Genomic DNA, 17,526 nt, shown 5'->3' on the forward strand with positions numbered 1-17,526 from the left:
AACCCTTTGCTGGTGCAGTGAGTCCTGGGTTCCTCCTGGTGCACAACAATGCCCAGCCTCATGTGGCGAGAGTATGCAACCAGTTCCTGGAGGATGAAGGAATTGATACTATTGAATAGCCCCCAGGTTCACCTGGCCTAAATCCAATAGAACACTTCTTGGACGTTATGTTTCGGTCCATCTGATGCTGCCAGGTTGCCCCTCAGTCTATTCAGGAGCTCAGTGATGCCCTGGTCCAGATCTGGGAGTAAATACCCCAGGACACCATGCGTCGTCTCATTAGAAGCATGCCCCCAACCTTTTTCAGGCATGCATACAAGCATGTGGGGGCCATACAAACTACTGAGTACCATTTTGAGTTGATGCAATGAACTTTCATCAAAATGGACTAGGCTGCTGCATCATTTTTTCACTTTGATTTTTGGGGTGTCTTTGATTTCAGCCCTCTGTAGGTTGATCATTTCCATTTCCATCAAACAATGTGGCATCCTTTCGTTCGTAACACATTACCCAGTCCATATCAGTATAGATATCCAGCATGATTTTTTCCCCTATTGAGATCTGATGTGTTTTCAAAGTGTTCCTTTCATTTTTTTGAGCAGTGTATATACATCGAATGGGCCTTGAGGCTGGAAGTGTTTGCTTGGTCAGCACATCAGTGGGGTGGGGAGATTAATCTGTTTGCATCTCCTCAAAACTGTAAACTGCAGATGTTTATGTTGAGGTTTCCCAATGCCCAAACAACAGTTACCTGATCCATTATACTATTACCCATATTGTTACAGATACAGTATATCTCCTGCGTCTCCTCCTCCTCCTTGGCCAATGGCATGGCTTCTCCTTTCGGCCAATCGGGAAACGGGTCTCAGGACCCGCTTCCTGATTGGCCAGGAGGATGATCAGTTTGACAATAGCGAATATTCATTCGCTAATGTCACACAACTGGGGGCAGCAGACGGACCACACAAGCCCGCACACCATACCCCCCCCCCCCCGGTCGCCGGCTCACTCACCTTGAACATGTGGAGGGCAGGCAGGCAGCAGTGGCAGCAGAGGCAGCGGCGGTGGCTTCTCCTCAGTCTCCTGCATCTCCTCCCTCCTCCTCCTCCTTGGCCAATGGCATGGCTTCTCCTTCCGGCCATTCAGGAAACGGGTCTCAGGACCTGCTTCCTGATTGGCCAGGAGGAGGATCCGTGTGACAATAGCGAATATTCATTCGCTATTGTCACACAACTGTGTGGGCTTACTGCGCCCCGAGCCCACCCTTTTTGAGGCCTATTAGAGCTTCTGGCTCTAATCACGTGCTTCCAACGAAAAAAAAAACCCATTGGAATCCATGCGTCCGGCGCCCTGCATGTAGATTAGGGGGCCAGACGCATGGATGGGGGGGGGGCGGCGCCCCTGCACCCCCCAATGGATGGGCCGCCACTGGTGAACACAGAGTTCAGATAGGATTCAAGATTTGCCAGTTGGCAAGGCACAGACAAGATACGATAAGAATAATATGTTTACGGTTCACTTATACTTATTGCATGAGGGTAATTTTTTTTTTTTATGTACACAGTGGTCAGTGGCTTGACTGCAGTTTCTGACGTTGATGCCTCAATACTTTGTGTCATTGACCTGGAACAAGCATACAGATAAGGACTTCTGTCTTTGTTCTGACTTTTTAGAACTCCCTACTTGTTTCAGGTCAATGTCAATAGTGAAGATGATTGATTAGCGTACCAGTCAGGCAGACTGCTTTTTGAAAAGGAGATCAGCAATGGCAACCCACATATTTCTCTCATTACATGTTCCCTCAATGATATACCCAAAACGTTTCATTTTAGACTCCTGTTTCATTTACATGAATATTTTGCTAAAAAAGCAGTTTGCCAAGAATTATGTAACTAACAGCAATGTGCTAAGTCTTTGAACACAAAGTTCCTTATTCATTTATTGCAGTTGAATAACATTCAGTATTAGATATCTCCGCTATCAACTGGATGAATTGCTGCTCACCCATGCCAAAGTGAAATATGAGAATATCATGTCTACTGAACATAACTAACCATCTGTCTGGTCATATACAGTTATGTTTAAGAGAGCAAGGAAACAAGCAGTCACATACACATATACAGTATATTCTCGACAAGGGCATAACTTCAAAGCATGAGGTCCATTAAAAAATGTAATGGGGGCCCTACAGTTGATTCTCTCTGTGGCAGCTAATAGTGTCAACTTTGACAACATGGGTCAATGATCTTACCATACAGTATGCCTGAAACCCTTATATCTGATATTTTACATTAGAACAAAATTTGTAATGCTTTTGCACACCACTGCAATCTTAAAGTGGAAGAAAAGCCTAAAACAAACTATTTTTAAAAATGTTTCCTTCCCCCCCTCCTCTTACCAATCCTGCATAGCCAGTGTAAAAAAGATCTGTTCACTTACCTATTTTTAATCAGATTTGTTGCTGTCATCTAATACTGCAGCTCTGGCTCCCTCAGTGAGTGGCTCCTGCATGGGAAAGGAGGAAGCCCCAACAACGGCTGGACCATGGGAGCCTATGGATAACATCACGGCTCCTGGAATTCACAGCTGTTGTTGAGCGCTCCCTTAATACTCTCCAAACGCAAATTAATACAAAGTCTAATAGAAGATGTGACTGCCCTGGGTGTGCATATTTGTATACAATGTAACTTGTCTATATTACAGAGAATTCTTAATAATACCTGACTTTACCAGAACTGCTAATAATATGGGGTATATAAAATAATTCTGTAGCACCTTCTAGCTAGGTGCTAGTGTATATAGTTATTAGGGTACATAAATTGGTCTGGCTGAGAGCCAGGCCTGGGTTTGAATCTGGGTCAGGACTGAGTGACTCATCTAGCAGCACCTCTGATAACTTCCCCTGCTCTCTGGAATCTTGGAGAAGCTTCCAGAAGTAGAGGGTGGAGTCAAGGAGGAGCTGCTTTGAGTATTCTCCCCAATTAATCCCCAGAAAGGTGGGTTGGCAGGCACCTCTTAAATACTCACGGGTCATGCCAGCAGGGGCAGTTAGGTAGAAGATGGAGAAGGAGAGCTAAGGAGGCTTTAAGTGGCCCTTGAGAGTGCCCCCTAGTCTAGGAGGGAGGGAGGACCGCGGGCCTGGGGTGCTGGAAGGATCCCCCACAACACATTGAGGAACCCCTTCCTGGAGGCACCGGAGCAAGGAGAGGACAGAGGGAGATGGTCAGCATGCCCAGGAGTCTCCAGAGGAGTCAGCCGGGTGGGCTGGTGAGTGAGCAGTCTGAGAGGACTGTGGTGTCAGTCTGGGAGGACTGTGGAGAAGTAGGCAAGAGGGCTAGTGAAAGGGGCACCTGCAGCCAGCATGCTAATAGTGCCTGAAGAGGTGGTGCCGGGATCAGTAGCCACAGGGATGGAAGCTGGACACTAGACTTTGCTACACAACCAAAGGGGCCTGGAGTTCCTGCCTGTAAAGGGCTTTTGCTTTGATCTGGCTGAGTGCTTTCCCAGATTCACTGAAAGTTTCCCAGGTGAGTCTGTTTTTGCAAGCAAGTGAGTGCTGGAGGAGGAAGAGGAGTGTACATAGAGACTGTATATAGCTGTATATAGGAAGAGTGGTTTCTGAAGTGTATTCTGAAGTAACATGGGCGTCCCATAATACCCCTACATCCCATTCACGTTTTATCTCCTCAACAAAAAACAAAGTGTTGGAATGTTTTCTGACTCAGGGAGACTGGAATTTCAGTGAGCCTGGCAGTGAAAGATGGGGAATCCCAGCTGATCTGTGGCATCCTCCTACAATTCTATGTAAATTATTTTGTGTGTATGTGCATATACTTCTGTGTGTTAAGCTGACCATAGTTGCATAAAGGAATACCCTCAGCTGAGTCTTTGTATTCTAACAGTGTCACCCTTTGCTGTAAGGACTCGTTCATACTGTATGTGTGCTGATTATAAAGAGTTAAGCAACGTTCACTCCTATAGAGTTTATGATGTGTATTTGTTGTATTTTGAGGTGTTAAAAAAGCATCAAGAAAGCATGTTATACGCCTATGAAAGTGTTGCTTTTCTACGGTGAAGTGCCTAATGGGGAAGTGATGTTGACAAAATATTCTGCTTTGAGGCATGGTTAGGTTGTGGTGTGATAGCGGGCATTTTTGTGCAAGATAGATTCATATGCTTTGATCTCTTTTACATTTGACTTGGGCTTGGTCCAGGTCAAGACAATCTTAGAAAAGATGGCCCAGTGGAAAATTTGGAAGGTGTTGCAGTGGTATTGGGTGCATCCATAGTCTTGCAGAGAATTTCCAATGGGCATTTCCATACCCTTTACCATGAATTGCGATGTACCACCAAAGTCTCTTTGATTGCACCCATATGAAGGTCTACATGTTTGATGCCCTTCTTGAGATTGGTAGACCCCAGCTGACATGAGCCACATCTAATATGAGGCACCCTGTGTCACAAAAAGATTTTCTCCTTTTAACTTTACAGTAAATCATGTCTAAGTATTCACTTTATTGCCATTTCTGAATACATTTACCCCATAAAGTCCCTCGCCTTGATGATTGATATTGGTCTCAATATCAGGTATTAAATCTGACCAATGCTCACCTCTTGTATGAGTACTGATACATTAATATCAGCCTTAATGACACTTGATGGTACCATCATTTCCATGAACAGACACTTGCTGGTGAGGTTGCTTGCTAGCACTGACACTATTCTGACACACAGAAGCAAATGGTTCTCTGTACAAACAGGAAACGTCTGGAGCTGCTCTGTCCTACTTCCCTATTATTTCCCAGTGCATTCTGGGATAAAGGAATCTCCACTGTCTCTACCCCAGCACCCAGCTAACACTCTTTTCAAATGCCTAACGCCTCATAAATGCTGTAGTTACAGTAAGCTACTATTGAAATGAATGGTTGATAAGCGGCAATGCCTCCTGAAAGCAATATGCTGCCTAATTTTGAACAGAACACAACACAGAATTATTGCTCCTGTGTGTACTGCACTGTGTAGTGCCCATCGTAATATTTGTGGCAGGCATTAAAGGATGGTTATGGACCCTTAAAAACACTGCTTAAATGCCACTTAAAGTATAAATTCACCTTTGGGAACATGTTATATGTTCCACCCATTCCACCTGTCCACCTACAGCTGCTCCCCGATCTCCCCCCTTCCTCTCTGTGACAGCAGGCCAGGGATCCTCTCCCCATACTTGCTGTCACTATTTGAAAAGAAGGCGGCCATGCGCGGCTCCACCCACATGGCAGAATCTTTCTTTCAGAGTTCTGTGAATAATTAAACTACAAGTACCTGCAGCTTTTGCAGCTGACGGCTTGCAGTTTTCAATGAACTACCAGGGGGCTGTTGTAATTAATTGATTCTTCCTGTCATTGTGTAACTGCCTGGCCATACGAGATACAAGCAGGCAGCTTATACAGGCAGTCTGCAAGAGCCCTGCTTTTCACCCATGACCTAGTGATCATGGGTGCAATGCTTTCCAGGCTTCTAAAAACAAAAAAGTCAATGCACACACTGATCGGCTGGCAGCATGGCCAGCTTTACTGTGGTCTGGGTTGGACTTTAGTTGTTACTATGACTAGGTCTCTTTTAAGCCACTGAGTTGACCATAGATTTTGTGCCACAGTTCTTTACATCATATATAATCTAAATAAGTATTTTTACATATGATGAAATGCTAATTTCTCCCTGATACAAGAGCAGTTACAACATGCATATTGGAGGGATCTGAATGTAATGTGTGCCCTCATAGTACAATTTACTTTCCCTAATATTTTTTTTATCTTATGATCATATCAGATTCCATTATCAGTGTCCTTACAGTAAAGCAGATAAGTATTGAGCAACACTAAAATTGCAGTTCTAATTGAAGTCTCATTTGAAATGCTTAATTAGGATTCATACACTACTTTTGCTGACAAGGCTTTGCTTTACAACTGACCTTTTATCCTCTTGTATCGTTAGTTTTACAAGCAGCTGTACTTTATGATGGCATGATGCCAGTGACACTCCTTTGATGAAGAGCTTTGAGAAGCCCCAGGCCACCGTGGGAGTGTGAGAGGCCGGTATACTGCCATCCTATGAAGTTTTTCGACCTTTTACCTAAAATTGATAAATGCACTTGTTTCCTGACTTTGCATCGATCAATAAAGAGTTATTATGCATAGTGCTAATGCTTTGGAGCAGTAGCCAATAGCAACCAATCAAAATCCATGTATTGGTCTGACTCCAGTACAGGGAATTCTAATTGGTTGCTCTGGCTTACTTAAAGAATATCTAGAGCCAAAACTTTTTTATATATATATATATATATATATATATATATATATATATATATATATATATAATTTCAGATAAAGTAGTAAGGGTTTAAAATAAAGGAACATTTCCCCAAAGTGAGAGAGAATGGTAATGTTCACAGTTTCAGCTGTACAAGTGTTCCAATTGGGAGATTAACTTGAATCTCCTGTTCTGGTGGCAACTGTAACATTGTAAATATGTAATTCTATTCTTCTCAGGTGACAATAGTCTCTGGGGGAAAAACAGAGTGAATCTTCCCAATGGTACAGACATCAATAAAAACCTGCCAGGGGCTCTAAGCTTTTCCTCCTTTAAGTTTTGGGTGGGGTTCTACTTTGGGTTATGTACCTTCCCCTCTACAGAAGGGCCCAAAAGATTAGCAGGGTACTCCCTGCTTCATCCTGACCTCCTTCTATTGGGTGCTCTTGTGCCCTCCTCACAACACAGGGTGTACATTATGTATACAGCATGGTTCATGCCATTTTTGACCACACACAACTGCTGTTTTATAGTTGCAAAGGAATTGCCAGCTAATGTATTCATAAAGCAGGCAAGAGTCAGGACTGTAAAATACATACAAAAATACATCGCTGCTGATCTCAGTAATGTGCAAATATGCAACAAAGGGTGTGCATACAGGTGCTAATGAAATATAAACATTCAGAATATATATATATTATACATTATACATTATACTATACGCATTGACATAGATCTGTCATAGGGTTTCGGCAGCTGTTGTAGTCTTAAGAACGGTCCCACTCTGTGTGAGCTGTCAGTCAAGAAATTGCTTGATTCCTTTGGGTGCTTGCCTCGGCAGCACATATACTAAAATTGGAACGATACAGAGAAGATTAGCATGGCCCCTGCGCAAGGATGACACGCAAATTCGTGAAGCGTTCCATAGATCTGTCATAGTACTGTGCAAAGTGAATAGTCCCAAAAAATCATAAAAGTGCTCAAGTGCTATTCCAATGATCAAAGTGGATGGTAAATCCCTGTAGAAAGACAAGATCACACAGTCTCTTCTTTGACCATACAGTGCTCAAGTGCTCCAAACAATGGTGTAAATACTCGTGATCCCACCACCAAAATTGGATGGCCCCTCACCTTAGGTTGAGACCCGTGTGTCACCACTGGGTCATAAGCGCTTATTATCCTGAGGATATATGCAGGGTCACGCCACCAAGTTGGAGTCCTGAGATGCTGCAAGGGTTAATGGAGGACTAGGGCTCTCCGATCCATTGTCCCGGTTAGCAGTGTGTGTTTAGAAGGAAAAGGAGAGGGAGATCTAATGCTCTCTGTATAAATCGTTTATTTAAAATATATATACATAGTAGGCAGAAAGACTGTGCGGGCTTCAGTAAGTACTATAGTTCAATTGTGGGACAGACACACAGGACGTTTCCTTTGTTACTGCTGGGTCATGACTGGGGTATAAAAGATGATTTTGTCTCTATAACTGCTTGACCAACACTCTTCCTTATTTCTTTACCCAAGTAAAACACTAGACACCATAATTGGAGTTTAAATGGCCAAAGCAGCCTTTTATTAAACCAACTTGTATAAATAACATATATAAATCATACCAGAAACAGTCAGTACATTCTGAAATCTGGAGCCCCCAAGGTCCTTGTAGGCACCACTACTTCACGTACCTGCTTCACCAAACTTAGGCCTCCAGCCGCAAAACACCGACTCGGAGACAACACCACTATTAGCAGATACAACCCATACAAACCACAGGGAGCCGTACCCAAGACGGGTCCCTACCAATTTTCATTTATCAAATAAAGCACATACAAGGACCTTGTACCCCGCCAGCTGCTATGACATACCACCAAGGGAACAGCCCCAAAATTACACAAGATTGTAAACACCAGATAAAAGGGGAGGGTGGGTGGGAAGTTGTTCCGACGTCGTCTCTCTCCTGATTGAAGACCTCAACAGGAACCTCCTACTGTTTGACCCCTAAAGCCCCACCTGTTCCCTGCGCTCCACCAATCCGGTAAGTGTCCTTATACCATTTCCTTTAACCCCTCTTGACTTACTACTCCAAACCCCCTTTTAACCCTGTCATGTCGGCCCTCCGTCTAGGTTTTCTTTTTCCTTTACTCCGGGCCTTGCTTGACTGGGGTATAAAAGATGATTTTGTCTCTATAACTGCTTGACCAACACTCTTCCTTATTTCTTTACCCAAGTAAAACACTAGACACCATAATTGGAGTTTAAATGGCCAAAGCAGCCTTTTATTAAACCAACTTGTATAAATAACATATATAAATCATACCAGAAACAGTCAGTACATTCTGAAATCTGGAGCCCCCAAGGTCCTTGTAGGCACCACTACTTCACGTACCTGCTTCACCAAACTTAGGCCTCCAGCCGCAAAACACCGACTCGGAGACAACACCACTATTAGCAGATACAACCCATACAAACCACAGGGAGCCGTACCCAAGACGGGTCCCTACCAATTTTCATTTATCAAATAAAGCACATACAAGGACCTTGTACCCCGCCACCGGCGCACAAACATGACACCTCGTGTTTGAGCGCCCCACCACCCCCGCAGGGCCCCATGCCTGCCATCCTCCACCAGATGTCACCCATTAATACACATATTAAACAGGGAAACACCATCACCACATAATCACTGTCAGGTGTCCTGATCCAAACACCCAGGCCTGACCCCCCAGACCACCCACCATCACCACAAAAACCAGACTCCGAATGGATGTACACCCTCACCCTATGTAACTTATCAATTGAGTGAACCATTCCCATTAAGCCTGTGCTACCATCTCTAACCATGAAAGAAAGGGAGCAGGGAAGGAGAAACAAAGATTGTAGAAAACACAGTGGAAGTACTCCAGCATCTCCCACCTGGATATAAGACCCAAACCATCGTCCCCTGCGTGTACCGGCAACATATCAGTAGCTCCGATGCGGCGCAGGAAAATCTGCCACCACACCGTCACACCCCCACCAGGCGTTCCCCGACTAGCGAACAGTACCTCCTAATGCATAATATTTTCCCTGGCCACACATACACTCTACAGGCCCCCAAAACAAAGGAATGCTCCTTGATCCAAAACAAGGAGAGCTGCACCTGTAAACAAAACAAAAACCCTGACCTGGGCCGGTTGAGCACTACCCTGGTAACCAAACTACAAGGGATACCGAAATGAAAAGTAGTTATCCCCTTCCAAAATCAAATTGGCTGGGGGCAACTGCACAACCAGTCATACCAGGATTGCCGTCTACTAACAGAAGCAAAAGCTAGCTGCAGCCGTCGTTGCCCCACGGAAAGACAGTGAGAGCAGCATCCACCGCACGACACCCCGTGGTCAAAGGAACCAAACACTACGGCTGGGCGAAACTCCCGCAAAAGCAAAAAGGGGGGGGGGGATCCCCGCAAGGGTGAATGGAAAACAAAGATTGATCCCCCATCGCAGGACAGGAATAAGGCCCCACACCTGGAAACTGTCACGCCCACAAACCGCGTCCCCATTGGAACGTATTGGACCCGTAGTCCAAAATACGAGGGGAACAGACACCGAACCACCTGGTGCTGCGTAACATCCCACGACGGAAAGTGGCACCCACCACTCGTAGAAAGGGCAACAGGAAGCTGCCTAGAACCACACCACCGTATAAGGTGATGAACTACCCTCCTACAATACCTGCCCCAAAGGACACTTCCGATAGAAAAGATCCCGGCGATGGCCGGGCACAAAAACAACAACCCCGAGGAAACCCCGTATAGATCAAACCCAGGCATTCGAGAAGGGAAATTATATCAATGTACAAATACCGTGCTGGTGAACCCGGCATAGGGAAAAACTTGTCAGAGAAAGGGGATGCAATAAGACACGTGGCCATGCACGAAAACCGGCGGAAAACGGTGCAACCTGAAAAATACGTGAGTGGTTCATCACAATCAAACCAGCAGGGATGTGGAATTCCATTCCACAAGCAATGGTATGAGCAGGGCACATCAATAGTTCAACAAAACTAGTAGATGGGCGCCCTAAAGCCCACAACAGAACGGGGTGTACAATGTACGGTTAACCGCAAACACCCACCTACCCATAGTAGGTTGAACTGGATGGGACTGGTGTCTGTTATTTTAAAACTCACAAACTATGTAATAAGCGACTATGTAACTAATAGATCCTTGTTGTCAGCACAGAAACCCAACGGTGTGAACAGCAAAGGAGAAGCCCGCGACTGACGATGACAAGATCGGCAACCTAACTATCTGTAATAGGAAAATTAGAGAAGGGCTTGGACAACATGGACCACACCACCCACCCGATTTAACAAACTGAACACTCACGGTCCACCCTGGAAAAAACTGACCATAGATACTGCTAACTGATTGACGAAGCAGCTCGAAAGAGGTCCCACCAAGATTCGAACTCTGGATTGCTGTAGTCAAAGTACAGAGTGCTAACCATTGCACCCTGGAAGCAACTAAGCAAAATGCCCCCCACCAAACCCAACCAATCACGAATTGCCCGGTGCCACCCAGAAACCTTTTCCACAGAAACTGAGAAAGACATACACCCGAGAGCTAATACCCCCAAGCGTATGTACGGCATAACGAAACATGTACATATGCCAGCAAGCCACGACAATACATTACGGCAAGCAAACTCGTGGCATAGAAGATGCCGAAACTCCGACAATTGCAACTGCAATGACCTGAGGACACAATGAAAAAACCGACATACAGATAACCAAAATACTCCCCCCAACCGGTCCACAGCAAGCACAACGGGGTAAAAACCCTCCCAGAGAACTGTCAGAAAAACCTGCCCCCTTCCCGCCCCTCACCGAGGTCAGGGGGAATCGTCGCAACTGCCCAGTAAGTGCGCACCATAACACCCAATCCCGCCAACCGCACTGGAGCAAAACATCGGTGGCCTCCCCCAATCACGCCGACTTAACCCCGTGTAGGAATGCGTCCTGCATGATTACACAAGCAAAATCAAGTGTGTCCCACCGAAAACCGAGGCCATCGCCGAGCAATAGCACTGCTCTATTAAGCGTCCCTCGCAGAGCCTGGCAAGTCAACAGCCAATCCTACATATGGCAGCCCACCACAGCCCCGGCATCGATTAAAATGCCTAGAAAGCAGAAAAACTGGCAAATGAAAACCCAAGGAATGCAACCTTGGCCTACCGCATGACAAGTGGGGGTACCCACTGCTACCTAAACAAGGACCACGGTAAGGACCCCAGGGGATGTCAAACTAAAAAATACACCAATACCCCCAGCCGTGCACGGACCATCAAAACAGCGCACCCAGAAAATAACCAGACCTATACAAAGACTGTCCATCCCCCAAAGGATAACCGAAAGATTCCCGGGTATAGCGAAACAACCATTCCTGAAAGGAACTTAAATTGTAAACCAGGACCAGGAGATCAAACACCACCCTGGCAAGGCCGATCCACCAACTAAGAGCCCGGTCCTCAGGCCAAACCCCACTGAAACACCCCGGAGGGACAGGCAACAAGAGAACAAAATCTGCGCTATCCGGCATTGCCAAAAATTAGCAAAGGCCTGTACAGCATGGAACATTGCCCGGGCGCAAAGCTGAAAAACTGATACAGCGCTCGGGCAAAATAAAGAATGAATCGGCTTTTTTTTTTTTTTTTTTTTGTGGTGTAAGATACGCAAATGGGAGGCGACAACCAAAAGGGGAATCTACAAAACCTTCCCAGCGAAGGGTCCAAAATGGACGAGCCACGTGACCCAAATTACCGTACCACGGACATCGCAATCGAAAAAAAATGCCGCAGGGTCTAACCGCAGACAGCAAGCGCCTGCATGAAAAGGAACATCAGAAGCCCATCTGAACCAACCGAATCCTAAGCCCAACCCTGCGTACACCGAACAGGCCGCACCATGATCCAAATAGCCACCTAGCAAAGAAAGCGTCCATGTCACCTACCACAGCCCACCCTCCAGTAGCCTAAGGCTCTCAAGCCGTAGCGCAACCCTAGAAAGCCACCGTAAACCCAGCGAGCAGCTCCACGAGCGCCCCAGTGGCAAAAACCACATAAAACAACCATCCGTGGTCATCAACCCCAACAACCCGGAAAGATGGCAACGGCACCGAGCACCAATACCCACCTTTCCTGCTGGCCTGCTTGATCTCGCCATACTTACCCTTGGTCAGGTTGAACCGTTCCGCCAGAAGCAACAGGAAAAACGCCAGGTACTCACCTATTTCTATCCCAACTGTCACCGCCTGCTTGCGACTGATCCCCTGGAACCCCACGAATACTGCACATCCCACAAATCTGCCAAACGGGGGCCAAATCAGCATCCGTATAACCCCCCCTGCCATGCTGAGTCCGATGTCGCACCAGGCAAAACCAAGACAAATCGCTAAACGCCAGCCCTGCAAACCTGCTGAGAGGGAATCCACTACCAGCTCACCACCGCGGCTCCATGAATAGGCCGCCAAACCCCCACACCTCATGCGCACCTATCCTGCAAGCCCCCTACCTACCCCCCCAGCAACCTGAACTAAAGCCCCCTGTAGATATGAAAAGGACAAAAAGAATACTCACAAGGCTGCCCAGGACACTAAGCCCCACCAGCCGCTGGTCCCGAATCCAAAGCCGCCGAACCTCTGCAGCGATTTCATCTACCCTCATCCACAGTGTCCGCACAGGAGGCACCGAGCGATCCGCCACCAGCGTCAGCGCGGGGCTCACGACCCGCCCCTCTCTGACAGTAGCACCGGCGCCCTCTCGCCCAGTCCTCTGCACAGTAATTGGTGGCGAGCCTGGAAGCAATCCTGCCCGTGAGTGTGATGCCGCCCCAGGAGCCGCGCTGCTGCGCTCTGAATGCAAGGCAGGGACACTGGCAACATGACCCACGCTCCCCCGCCGAGCCACCTGGATGGCCGCCGCTGTTCCCGCCACGTGCTGGGCGGGCGGGGGGGGGGGGGGTTGAGAGAGAGAGAGAGGCACTGGCAGACGACTCACCCCCGGCAAGCAGTGCTGACGATTCCTCCTGGGCTGTACCCGCACGAAGCCGAACAGCGGCTAGGAGAGCAGTTCGGAGGCCCCTGACGCGGCTCCCAGCGCGGCGCCGACCCGAAAGTCAAACACCAAGCCGTGTAGCCACACAGTAGCCGCAGTAGAAACCCGCAGCCCGGTGTCCTCCAGCAGCAGGCAGACCAGGGTCCGTAACCAAACCTGGACCTCACTAATGGCAGCAACCCGCCGGGAAAAGCAGGCCTACCAGGACACATGGAGAACAGAAGTTCAAGTTGTTCCGACGTCGTCTCTCCTGATTGAAGACCTCAACAGGAACCTCCTACTGTTTGACCCCTAAAGCCCCACCTGTTCCCTGCGCTCCACCAATCCGGTAAGTGTCCTCATACCATTTCCTTTAACCCCTCTTGACTTACTACTCCAAACCCCCTTTTAACCCTGTCATGTCGGCCCTCCGTCTAGGTTTTCTTTTTCCTTTACTCCGGGCCTTGCTCGTCAGTCTGTAATCCCCGCCCCCATATACGCGTATCGTCATGCGCTATGGGCGTTTGACTTCTTGGAACCCCTACTGAAGAGTCAGGACTGATCATACCCCCTGCCTTGACATCAAAACACTTTCTCATTGGCTGCACTGCATATCACATTTGGTTGTCTATGGCTATGTTACTTCATTGCAGCCCAAATATATGTACCCACAGACATTCAGTGATTGGCCTGATTGTAAGTTAATCCATGGGGGAAACCAGTATTTGGTCAGGTTGGATGGTTTTCATGATTGTTTTTCCTGTGATGAGTCTAGCACCAGAGTCGTTGTCTTTTGTCTTTAAAAGATATAAGACACACATTTATACATCTCTGTATTTATTCATACACCATTTATGTTAAACCACTTTTACATGAAAGTAGTGTAAGTACCTGATTTTGACATGGTATCAGCCACTGGCAGTCCTTGTATATAAGAGTTCAGACTGGGAGAAGGAGAGAAAAGGCTGCACTAGTAGCCAACCAAGTATGCTGCAGTGCTCATGTATTAACAAGGACAGACATGCTGGTAGGAGGAGAAAGCAGAGTGAGAGATAGAGGAGCACATCAGTCTTCTGCTTCTCCTTTCACTTTTCAGCCATCAACTGGGAGAGGGACAAGACCCAGGGTGTAACTGCGGGACCGTAATAAAGGACCCCGGAATGAGAGTAAAGGGCCCCAGGATCAGTGGGGAGAGCCCCAGGCTTGAAGGGAAGGGCCCCGGTCAGGGGTCCGGGGGGGCCCTTCATGGTTTCTTCTGGTGCAGACCAAAAAAGGGTCCTGTGCAACTTTGGTGTGAATGCGATGCAAATTCAGCCATACAATCTGTATGGCTGAATTCACAACGCACAGACATCGCATGTGATTTGCAGAACAGTGTGCTGCAAATCACATGCGATGTCTGACATTGCATATGTGTGAACCGGCACTAATGCCCCATACACACGTGCAGATTATCTGCAGACTTTTGTCTGCAGACTTACCAAAACCATATAATATGAGGTCAAACCTAAACACTTTCAATTTGTATGCAATCCGGCAGGCCCTTGCACTACATAGAAAAGGTAAGTCTGCAGACAAAAGTCTGCAGATAATCTGCACGTGTGTATGGGGCATAAGGGTGAAGTCTAGACAAACCATTTACCATATAGGAGTTTTTTCTTTTTTTTTTACTTGCCAAGCATTCGTATTTTTTTCAATCCAGTCCTAAATTTACATAAGCCTGATGAAGGGGTCCTGCGTGGCTCCGGAACGTGGCACTTACCGTGTTGTGATGTGATCTCTCCCTGCAATAAATGTTTTGTACTGCAATGCAAGATCCACAGTGTGCTGGTGAACATGTATATTTAAATGTAAACAAGTCTGCCACACAGCACAGCTCTGTCTGGCAGGGAAGGAGACCTCATTTTTCTGTGTTGAAGTTATGTAAAACTTACAGGTCTTGTCAGAGGCGTAACTAGAACCTTCAGGGCCCCGGTTCAAGAAACCATAAAGGGCCCCCCCGGACCCCTGGCCGTGGCCCTTCCCTTCAAGCCTGGGGCTCTTCCCACTGATGCTGGGTCCCTTTACTCTCATTGCCAGGCCCTTTATTACGGTCCCACAGTAGGACCCTTTCACAAGTTCTGCAGTGGGCCCCCTTCCTACCATCTTGGGGCCTCCCCACGGTGGTGGAATGCCAGGGCCCGGTCGCAAGTGTGACCTTTGCGATGCTGGAAGTTCACCCACTGGTGTTAGTAGTTTTTATTTTTTTGTACTTTAATTGTATTATTTTTTATAATTTTATTTTATGTTTTTTTACAATGTCACTGACTATGACTCTGTCCATTCACAAAAAAGAAGGAGCTGCTAAATTACATATTTACCGACCCCTTCCTGGTTCTCTATTTTGACACATCCCCTGCAGCAGCCAGCAGGAGAGGAAAGGAGCACAGTGTGGGGGGGGGGGGGGGGGGAGGGACCAGGGGAGCACACAGGGGCCCAGAGACAGCAGAACACAAGTGAACTGAATAGGAGGAGTGGTGGGGGCAGCATACAGAGGAACCAATCCCCTCCATTTTCCTCCTTCAGCTACAGGAGGAAAAAGGAGGACAGTGATTTCTCTACATGCTGCCCCCACCGCCCCTCCTATCCAGGTGTACAGGGGAGCCGCACAGGCCTTCTGGAGCATGGGGCCCGGTTGCAATTGCAACCCCTGTTGTTACGCCCCTGTCTTATGGGCATGCCAATGCTGTGACCTCAATAATTTGAGTTAGACTCCTGAAACATGTATGCAAATATAGACTTTTCACTGACTTTTCTGATCTCCTGTTTTTCTATTTCCCCAGTTACTTCACCTAGTGTTCATAAACATTCTCAGAAAAATTTTGCCCTGACCTGATAAAGTTACTACTCAGTTCTAAAGTAAGATATATTGCTTACGCAGTTCTGTAAAAACAGGGAGGTTTTCTTGGAGTAAAGTTCTATTCTGTAGTTTATTATACTAACATCTTTTGCGAAAGAGCGGGTTTATGGTTACAGCTGTCTTTTGGCAAGTTCAAATCTGCACACTCATTTGATTAGCGCAGAACATAGGGTATGGACAGGACACAAACAAGGAACAAAGTCTAAGTAATCTGGCTTCAACCAGCTCTCAAGCTAGATATGACCAAGTCTAATCATCAACTGCATTGCTATATGACTTGTTATATGTGAAAGGAAATGCTTTAGATATCTGCAAGAATATAGATCACATAAACAAGAGCCGAGCAGAAGATAAGGTTTAGTGACAATATAGTCTGTTGCCCATTGTGATCCGGGAAAGACTGTGTGGTCGAGTCGAACGTAAGTTCGACTCAAACATCAGCTGTTCATGTGTTCGCTGAACACGTGCACAAACGGGGCGCTCGGCGGGAAGTTCAGCCGCGAATGAGTGTCATAATGCACTGTGCTCTTGCAGTGTATTGGTTGCTGATGATTGGCCAAAGCATGCACCTGACCTGTATGCTTTGGCCAATCACAGCACAATGTACTGTAAGAGCCAGGGTTGGCCAAAGGCAGAGTGCCTTTGCCCAATCATGGCCAGGGGCTCAGTCCACACCCCACACTATATAAGGCTGCCGTGTATAGTGGGTGACAATAGAGATTAGGCAGGTAGTTAGTGGATAGTGTGTTGAGTTAATTTTGTGTAGTCAGTGTAGTGTACAGGCATACCCCACTTTTATAAGGTATGGATATGTTATAGTCCTGGGTCCCATCTCGGTGCTCCCCAAGTTTGGTGTCCCTGACACGTTTGGTTCAAGAGCAGTGCCATGTCAAGCAGACCATGATTTCCCATAGACGCCAATGTTAAAGCAGAAGTCCAGCCCAATACCTTAAATTCTCCCCTGCTTTCATTAATGTAAGCAGAATTCAGCCTTGTGTGTCAAAATGAAAAAATCAATTTTTTTCTCCCTGTATTTTGCAGTATTTAGTGCTGTCACATGACTTCAGTTCCTCTTCCTGCTTAAAGCGGAGTTCCAGCCAAAAAATCGACATAGTTGATTTTGGGCCATCCGCTTGCTATTGGTCACCTGAAAAATAAATGGATAGTTAAGATTTTTTTTTTTGTTTACTTACCTGGTTAGTAAAGAAAAATATACTCACCTTTCTTCCACTTCCTCCCTCTGCGGCCGTGGCC

The sequence above is a fragment of the Pelophylax lessonae genome (assembly GCF_965119305.1).
Source record: "Pelophylax lessonae genome assembly, chromosome: 1".
Lineage (NCBI taxonomy): Eukaryota > Metazoa > Chordata > Amphibia > Anura > Ranidae > Pelophylax > Pelophylax lessonae.